This window comes from Microtus ochrogaster, chromosome 22, assembly GCF_000317375.1.
Source record: "Microtus ochrogaster isolate Prairie Vole_2 chromosome 22, MicOch1.0, whole genome shotgun sequence".
NCBI classification, from domain to species: domain Eukaryota; kingdom Metazoa; phylum Chordata; class Mammalia; order Rodentia; family Cricetidae; genus Microtus; species Microtus ochrogaster.
In genome coordinates, this window is record NC_022023.1 from 15,715,718 (window position 1) to 15,725,218 (window position 9,501).

Consider the following 9,501-nt stretch of genomic DNA (forward strand, 5'->3'; position numbering starts at 1 on the left):
TCCCGAGAGCCTAAGGTGAACATCATCCCAGTGCTCATGAGCACACAACTCAGAGTGAAGTGGGGCTAGCGGGCAGGGGAAGCAGGCTGTATGGTTGGTTAATTTCTCTTGCTGATAGAAAGTAGGCGAAGCCTCCACTGCTGAGCCAGCCTCTAATTGCACGGGCCGGGTACATCTGCTCCCTAATTAGAAAAAGCCACAATATCCTGGCAACTCCAAAAGCGCACGGCCCTAATTGTATCTCCGCAGCAGCTGAAGGATTATTACCCTTCCCGATTGGTGCTTTTAATTCTTTTGCCTTTTAATTGCTAGCTCTTCCTTTTCGCCCCACCCCTCCTCCATTCTTTGATTTGTTCTGTTCATCTAGCCTGGGGAAGGGCTTGCCTGGACATGGAGAAAATTCACTGACAGATGGGGTGAGAATGTTTGGAGAAGGCCTTTCTGTTCAACCCCTTCAGAGTCCAGAGCTTGGGACAGATCTACACAGACCTGACTGAACCCCAAGGCATTCCTTGTGGAGGATGCAAGGCATGACCCCAGTCCTAAAGCAGGACTGCTCTGAGGTTCGGAGACCTCAGCACACGCTAAAGAGAAAACAAATCAAACTGGGCTGCTGAGCTGTGAGCAGGTGGTAGGAAAGGTTGATACTTACAGTATTTCTGGAGAATGTGGGACTTTCTTCGGGACCTTCTGAATGACCTTCAGGAGATAAGAGATCTGCTAAAGGACTGGACAGAGAACTTCAGAGAGAAGCAGCGATCTGTATTATCATTTTGCAATGTATGATTTTTAAAACTCTAAAAAAGTGTTGTTACTTTTCTCTGTGCTATTATTTTAGATTAGAGTACTGAACTCTTTAAAAATAAACTTACTAGCTGGGTGGTGGTGGCGCATGCCTTTAATCCCAGCACTCGGGAGGCAGAGGCAGGCGGATCTCTGGGAGTTCGAGGCCAGCCTGGTCTACAAGAGCTAGTTCCAGAACAGGAACCAAAAAGCTAGGGAGAAACCCTGTCTCCAAAAATAAAACAAACAAACAAACAAACAAACAAACAAACAAACAAAAAAACCTTACTAGAACAGAAAAAAAAAAAAGAAGCGATCTGTATACCACTTTGCAGACCTGGATTTGAGAACCCCAGACTCAAAAGCCACCAACTGAGTCACTGCCCTACCCTAAGCTCCCCAAGGGAGTGGGGGCTCTTACTAACCAGCCTGGCGAAACAGTGGCAAAGAGGCAGAGTCCAGAGGCAGCAGAACTGTGAGTGGGACCAACCCATTGCTATTGCCTTTCTCCTGATAGATCTAGTGAGAATGGTTGGCCTGATGGTGTTCAGGTTCTCTGAAATCAAACATATTTTTCTTTTTTTTCTTTTTTTCTTTTTTATTTTTTTTATTGAAAAAAAATTTCTGCCTCCTCCCAGCCTCCCATTTCCCTCCCCCTCTCCCCGTCCCCCCACTCCTCTCCCCCTCCCTCTCCAGTCTGAAGAGCAGTCAGGGTTCCCTGCCCTGTGGAAAGTCCAAAGTCCTCCCCGCTCCATCTCTGAAACTCTTAAACTCCAGTCTCTCTCTGAGTTGGAGGAAGATGCGAGGTACCCAAACCATTGCCATAGTCTGAGAGGATTGCATCGCGAAAAAGTGACCTGCCCTTGAGCCTACTGTCACTCCCCACTTCTCATTTCTTTCCTCTGAATTTAGAGTTGTCCCCTTAGCAACCCTGGTTTCCATGGTTTCCTCCATGACAACGATCCCCAAACCCCTCCTCTCTTTTACCTCATGACAGTAATGGGTGATAGGAATCCTCAGTATGGCCACTCCATGTAACCATGGTAACAATTAATTGAGCCTTCATGTATCTTTTGTGAAGCAGGCTGGAGACTATGAAGCTTTAGATATGGGGGAAGAGCCCGAAGGTGGGGGTGGGTACAGGACTTGAACTACCCTTCTCACAGAGAAGTCAGGGGGCTTTTCTCGATACTGTCCTGAAAGATCGAGTCTTGAGCCTCTGCTTCGAGCACAGCTAACCTCCGAGGAATCAGAGTCTCTAATTTGCCCTGGAGTGCATGGTCCCAATTGAATTCAGGATGGGGCAGGGGCAAAATCCTGGTCAGGTGTTTGACTACTCCCAAGAACCAAGGAGAGACAAACCGAGTCTGTACTCACGTTCAGGCATCCTCCGAGCTGTCATCAGGGTGCTTGTCCAAGATGAAGGGGACCTTCAGTGGGCTCCCCTGACCCGCCTTCTTTCCTGAGAAGTGCAAGTACGCATCAGCATTTCAGGGCTTGGAACAGAGAAGAAGAAAACAGGGACAGTTCCAGGGACCCTCACCACCTACCTGCCAGGAGCCTTCCTGGGCAGTGGTCGGTTCGCTCTTCTAGCGTATTGGAATCGTTGTCACCATTTCTCCCAGTTCTCACACTGAAAGAGTAGCTGAGAAGCTGCCAAAGTGCAAAAGTAAAACCACCCTGGAGCACAAGGCTGAGCAGAGTGAGTCCAAAATGCAGAGATGCCTGCCCATCGCAGATGAGGCTGCATCCCGCCTCTTCTTCTCCATCCTGTTCCCTCCAATTTTTCACAAATCCCTCCCTCACACTTAAGGACCAAATCTGTATTCCTAGAGCTCTCAGATCCCTGTGCCCCTTGTGTACTGATGCTAGAAATAACCTGTACTTGCTTAGAAATATATTTATGATGCATCACAAAATGGGAAAATATAGAACAATGTATTCTGTGATATGTTCGAGTGAGCCACCAGTAGCGAAGTGGGAAACTTAATTCATGTAAATCAAGTACAGTCTGAATCGGGTAAAGCAAAACCTTGATCCTAGGTTCAGAACCCATCCATTGCTCCTGGGTAAAAACTAAGGCAGATCCAGTCATTCTGGGTACCCTGCTCTCTCAGCTAGTCAGTAAAGGATAAATGGCATCCTCTTATTGGTCGACAAAGTGACACATGCCAGCCAATGAAAGACTGGCTTTCCTTTCTGGCCAATAAGGTCTAAGTTATCTTCTTGAAAGGAAAGTAAACCCTTTGTCCATAAAGAAATAAGAAAAAAAGAATAATAATTTTTTTTAAGTAAAAAGACTACTGTTGCCATGGGACATCACTGATGTGGTCAGTGATAGCTGGCCCAGAGAACTAGTAAAAGAAAGACAGTTCCCTGAGCAGAAAACTGAAAGAAAGCAGACCAGCTGTCTGGTTTGGTGTAAAAAAAAAATTCTATAGTAACATGGAAGAGAAAGGCATTTTGATGTAAATGCCCCCTATACTATCTAAATGGGCTTTTGGGGGAGTGAGGACTAAAACAGTCTGGACTTAGAATGGCTCTTTATAAAACTGTATGAGCAATAATGGGGGGGATGGAAGTATTGCATTTGTTGGTGTGAGGCATCCTGGGAGTTACTGCCTGAAACGGGAGGGTTCCCCTCCATCTGTGTCACCAGGTGACAGCAGCGTGGAAACGACTGCTCTTTCTTAATGAGAACCACCAGATGAATCAATGCCTACAACAGGTCACTCTGGTGCTTTCCTAGGCATTTCCTTTTCCCCTTCGGGCCCCAAGAAGGCTACAGCCACCTTTGAGAGTCTGTGGGCAGGATGATTTCTCACCCACGTGTTCCAGATGAGTGCAGACAAGTAATGTTGAGGGGGTGGAAAGCAGAGTTAGTGTTTGCCGGTCCAAGGACAGGGGAAAGGGCCAGAGGAGACAGAGTCTGCAAGTGTGGGCTTTAAGGAAGCCGATGCAGAGCAGGCAAAAAGCAGGGAAGACTTTTGAAGAATCCAGTGCTGCCGTACAAGAGGCTAAATGCTAAGGGGGAGGCATGTCTACCTCGCTACACTCTGTGTGATGTTCGGGATGAGGCAATCCAGACCCATGTCCCATGTAAAGAATAGGAGGGGGCTGCCGAACCAATTGTACCTACTGCAGATGCACTTAAGCAATATCCTTGCATCTCTCTTGTTCATCACTTACAGAGGAAAGGGTATGTGTGTGTGTGGGGGGGCAGGTTAGAAGAGATCAGTTCCTCTAGTATAAAGGGATCAATAAGAGGACCCTAAAATGCAAGTCCCAAGAAAATGGCTGGGCAGGTTCTTATTACATCTCTGAAGTGGGCTGGGGTACGGGTGGGAAGGATTTCATGGGTCTTACCTCCTTGACTTAAGGGGGGAAAGATCACCTCCTAGGGCGTCCTCACTGGTGATTACAGCGAGCAGTACATGGGAATGGACTCCCACGCAGCCCAGGCTGAGGCGGGGCTACCAGGAGATATTTAATTTAGAGAATCAAGGTGCTCACAGATAAACAGTAGCCAAAGCCCCTCCATTCACTGTTACCAAGGCAACAGGAAGCAGGGGCTGCGGGTGGTTGCTTGGTAACCACACTCGAGCTGGCGTCCTGTCCGCTCTGCTCTTCTCCTCCCCCAACTCCATTAGCCCTTTTGTGACAGACTCTCCCCCTCCCTGGCTTTTTCCTCTTTGGCAAAACAATCATCTGTGCTCCTCTACAAAGGCCCTTAGGGCTTCTTCAGATTGAAAAAAAAAATGTGTACCTGGATGTTCATTTTGGGCACCCAGACACAATGTGCTATTTCCTACCATATAGTCTTAATATCTTTTCTCTCCAACTTCATGATTTTTCCCCTTAATTTACTCCCAGTAATGTTTAGGGAGAAGACAGACTCAATGTGGTGATTTTTTTATACAATACTAGTGCCCAGGGTCCCCACCAGACCCTGTGAAGGCGACATAGAATTCCTTAGGCACTCGAACCCTTGGAGAAATGAGAAAGCCAACCCCCCCCCCCCAACACACACACACACTTCCACTACAAACTACGTCTCACCTCCTGGCCTCTTCTGAATGGACTCTGTGGGAGTGTGGGCACGTGCCCGACAGGGTTGAGCAGAGCGTGGGAACCGACCCTTGGCGCTGTGCGGACCAGGTGCTGTCCAGCTTCTGGTGCTGAAGCCGGGATCCTCAGGAAGCGACCACAGGGACTTTAAGTAGCCAGATCCTGACCTTCAGACAGGGACTCTGAAAGTGGGAAGGCGAGACTGGGTTATATCTGCCGTTGTTCACCTTTTCAGGACATGCTTCCCTAGCCCCCACAACCCCTCGAAGCCTCTCCCTTCCCTTCCCAGGGCTAGAGGGTAGGAAGTAGGGTTGGCTGCATTGGGATGGTTACCCGCTGCCTTTCCCGGTACTGTATACGTTTTCCTTCTGTGGGAGCTGGACTCTCGGGTTGCTCCCCAGCAGAATCACCTCTGACTCCCGCGTGGACTCCTGGAGCTCGGATCTTGTGGGACGCTTTCCCGCAGGCAACAGGTCGACTACACCTACGGTCTGATGGAAAGGCGCGGAAGACCCGGCGGCAGCGCGGGGCTTCGCCCTCACACAACCCTTTTACTCCAGGTGGCCAGAGAGCTCAGTGTGAGCTTCGGAGCCGCTTTCCCAGCCCTCCGTTTTGGAGGAAGGGAGAAGCCGTAGCTAGAGCCGAGCCGCCCCCTCTCCTCTCCTCCAGGGCAGCCCCGGGGCTCGACCTCGCGAATCCGGTTGGGACTTGGGGTTGGCTGCTCCTCCAATCTCAACCCTTGACCAGGTGAAGGGACCGGACAGGAACACTGGCTGGGATTGAGACGGCCGTAGGGGAAAGCCTCTGCTCTCTGCTTCTATCGGGAAGAAACCCCCTTCATCCCGGAGTCAAAGCGTGGGTGCGCGGGGACTGGGTGGGTAAGGAGGATGCTCGGTGGTGGAGACTTCGGTGGGTACTTGCCTAACTCGGGTCGTCTGTCCTGTCCGCCGCAGTGTTTACGCTGAGGGGAGGTAGGTAGGTCTGGAGTCGCAGCATTCTCCCAAGCGTGGATATGGCGGTCGCTCGCTGGACTTCGGGGGGACAGGGGCACAGCAGCTTTAAAGCCGAGGCCAGCCTACAGGTGGCCTGTCAGGGAGACGGACGTCTGTGACGTCATCTTGAAGGCGAGCTTGGGGGGGGGGGCAGGAGGAGGGAGAAAGAGGAGGGGGTGACTGCGCTTCACATCAAAAGTCCCCTGTGGCCATGGCAACAGCTTCGGAGGAGAGGCGAAGGGGTACAGCGCCTGCCCCGGAGTCTCTCTCTCCTAAGGGCCCCTTAGTACGGATGCAGGAGTCCTGAATTTAGCCTTGCTTGCACCTGGTGAGGCAGTCAGTGTAGGGTCTTCCTCGCAGTCCTTGCCCAGCCAGGTTGATGAGAGCCTGAAATCAGCTGCACTTAGGCTCCCAGAGGCTACCTAGCAGAATCCTGCACTTTTAGCCTTCTACCCCACCCCCACTCAGCCGGGGAGATCCGGCTCACTGACCACACACAGCGATTTTCTTTAATTCTGGGACTTGACAGCTCAAGGTTCCCACTCCCTTTCCAGGGACCAGAGCGCTCCTGAGCTCCCCCCCACGAGGCGGCGCCCAGGCAGAACCACCTGTCTCTTTCCTCATACCTGGCCTGGATGATCGCCCAGGGCGTCAGAAGCAGCCAACCAAACCAGGAAAGAGCAAGCCCTCCTAGGATCTTAGGTGCCAAACTCATAGCAACGCACTCCGTAGACACAGAAGCATTTACTAACCCTCTCCTTGGTCAGAAAGACTGGGGAATTTCATATGGAAATCTGGATTTTCCTCTTCAGTGGAGGCTTGATGTAATGCCTGCTTCCCTTGTTGAAGGGGCTGGGGTTCAAGGCCTGCCTCTCGTTTATTGGCAGAGTCACCAAGGCTATTTTGTTACCACCCTGTCATTCACATTATCTTTCCTTTAGAGTTAAAGGGAGAGGTGACTTGTGCTTCATCCTCACCTGCCTCACTTCACTGACGTTACTAGCCGGGTCTTGGAGGCATGTGGATTTCCTGACCCACACTGCTCAGAAGCTAATGGTGGCTTCCTTCAGGGCCAGTTCCCACTTCACACTGGGGAGTGCCCTGCAGTCCCTACCTGGACCAGCGCACAGGTAATACAGCAGTCTCCATCCTGACAACGTAAGCACTGGGACTTCTCCTGCTAGTGTGTGTGTGTGTGTGTGTGTGTGTGTGTGTGTGTGTGTGTGTGGAGAGGGACAGTCCTTTCCTCTTTCTATTTTAAAACCAGGAATGGCTGTGTCCGCCTCTGATCCCAGCACTTGGGCTGCAGAAGGGGTAGGACCGTAAGTTCAAGGTCAAATATTCAGGTGCTTGGAAACAGTTAAGAATCGTGGTTTTCCTTTATCACTGAGGGATTTGGTCACATAGAACATTCTTTTGTAGTGTTGGGGATTGTAGCTCGTGTCTTAAGAAAGAACATCCTTTAGTTTGTTTAAGGAATAATAAACATCTTATTCCTAAGTAGATGAAAAACAGGAAGAAGAAAGCACCGGGCCCCCCAGTCTCACTTGTCCTTACATAGCATGGTAACATTTACATTTTCTGCTTGGCAGATTAAATGCAGCTGTAAAAACCGTTGTCATGAGTGCAACCCATCACTATACATACAAACACACAAACAGCCTCCCTATAGCAAAGACCACTTTGCACACCATGCCCTCTCTCACCTGACCCATCATTAACAATTCTGTTGGAGACAAAGCCTTGTCACGTGGTCTAGGCTGCCTGGGAACTCCTGCCTTGGCTTCCCAAGAGCTGGGATCAGCACATCCCATCCCTTTTAAATATTTTAATTAATTTTTTTGATAATTTCATATGTGCACATAGAGCACTTTCATCATAATCATGCCTGTTTTCCTCTCTTCTTCCCCCCCACTCCCTCTGGACCCCCTCTTCTTATCAAGTCCCCATTTCTCCTACTTGCATGTATTTTCTTTTTATGACCCACCGAATTAACTTAGGTCTACTTGCATGAACATGAGTTTTGGTTTACTTACTGAGGTATGACTGATTTACCAGAGGATGACGTCACTGAAGAACCCCTCCCTCCCCCCACCGTTCCCTAGCAGCTATTAGGACAACAGTTCCTCAGCTAGGGGTGGGGCCTCATGAGCCCTGACACAAAGTGTTGGGATGTTAATGGGCTCTAGAACATCGCTGCTTTTGTTTTTAAGATTTATCTTTGTCATTTTTATCCACGTGAAAGGGTGTCTGTCTGTGTGAGTGAGAGTCGTGTGTGTGTGTGTGTGTGTGTGTGTGTGTGTGTGTGTGTGCCCAAAGAGGCCAGAAGAGGGTGTTGGATCTCCTGAAGCTGGAGTTATGGGCCATTGTGAATCTTACTATGTGGGTCCTAAGAACCAAATTCAGGGGCACATCCAGGTGGCAACTAAAAGACTAGTTGTCTCTTTTGTATGCGTTATTAAACCATTTATTAAACAGGTAAGGACAGAGGCTCTCAACCACTGAGCCATTTCTCCAGCTCCTACACACTGGTTGTAATGGACATTTTAAGTACGTGTACCTGTGTGGGAGGAAATTACCTTCTTTCCCGAGCAGTATGATCGCCCTGAGGATAAGCAGGCTTTTATGTATATGGATTTGTTCTCCTATTTAAATATCTGTAAGTTTTGAATGCACACCAAGGTAATTTTACACTAGATCAATTCCAGTGTGGATTTGCTGCTGCTCATCCTTCTCAGCTGGACTGTTCTAGTTCTCTGGTAGTAAGTAGACTCTTCCGGCTCTTTGGCTCTTTTTATTTTGTTTGGTTTGTCCCTTAGCACAGCTCCAGTCTCTTAAAGATCCTGCACTTGTGAGTCTGAGGATGCTCATGTTAATCCACTCAGTATCGTCTTGGAGCCCCGGATAGCTCAGCCACAGTCTTACAGTTTCTGGCTAGATAGTTCAAACCAATATTGTCACAGCATTTCTGGTAGATAGTTCACCAGTATTTTCACAGTGTATCTGGCAGATGGTTCACCAACATTTTCACAGAGCATTTGACCAGCATCTTTTCACAGAATTCTGGCCGTTTGTTCTGTATATGAAGAGGCAGATCATAGGCTGTTTCACCCACAGTTGCTACAGCTATTTCTACTGAAAAGACCAGTTGTCTCCTCTGTGTGAGTTATCACATCATTGACTAAATCGTTACAGATGTGGGCTAGGATTTAGCTCAGTTGGTAGGCTCTGAAATGGGCAACCCACCAAGCCCCTGACACACAAACATTTTCATTTCCTGCTTTATGTTTAATTTACCTCCCAGTGCTGGAGATGGCGTGGTGGAATGAGGACTTGTGCCTTGCAGATGTTGTGAATTGGTTAGTTGAATTCATTGGGAGATAATTTTACATTTTTTTATCAAAAACTAGAAATTCACTCACGCCTCTTGGGCTAGTTTTGAGTATTCTAATAAAGCAATGTCAAATGCAGGAAATGCTAAATTCACAAAAGGGTATGTATTAGCTGCTTTGAGAAAATGTCTTACAACAGCATCTTAAGGAGGAGGAATTTGTTTTGGCCTGCAGTTCGAGGGTGCAACCGATTGTGGTAGCAGGAATCTGAGACAGTTGATCATTTTGCATCCACAGCCAGTAAGCAGAGAAAGAGATTGGGGGGG

The 9,501-nt window shown here is 48.8% G+C and overlaps 1 long non-coding RNA gene across 1 annotated transcript; it reads right to left on the bottom strand.

Moving 5' to 3' along the window:
* Positions 1-2,226: 2,226 nt before the first annotated feature.
* LOC113457330 lies at positions 2,227-5,882 on the bottom strand. Its single transcript, XR_003377926.1, has 4 exons — positions 5,185-5,882; positions 4,843-5,033; positions 2,334-2,436; positions 2,227-2,245 (listed from the first exon to the last, which is right to left on the bottom strand). It is a non-coding gene; the product is annotated as an uncharacterized LOC113457330 (long non-coding RNA).
* Positions 5,883-9,501: the final 3,619 nt, after the last annotated feature.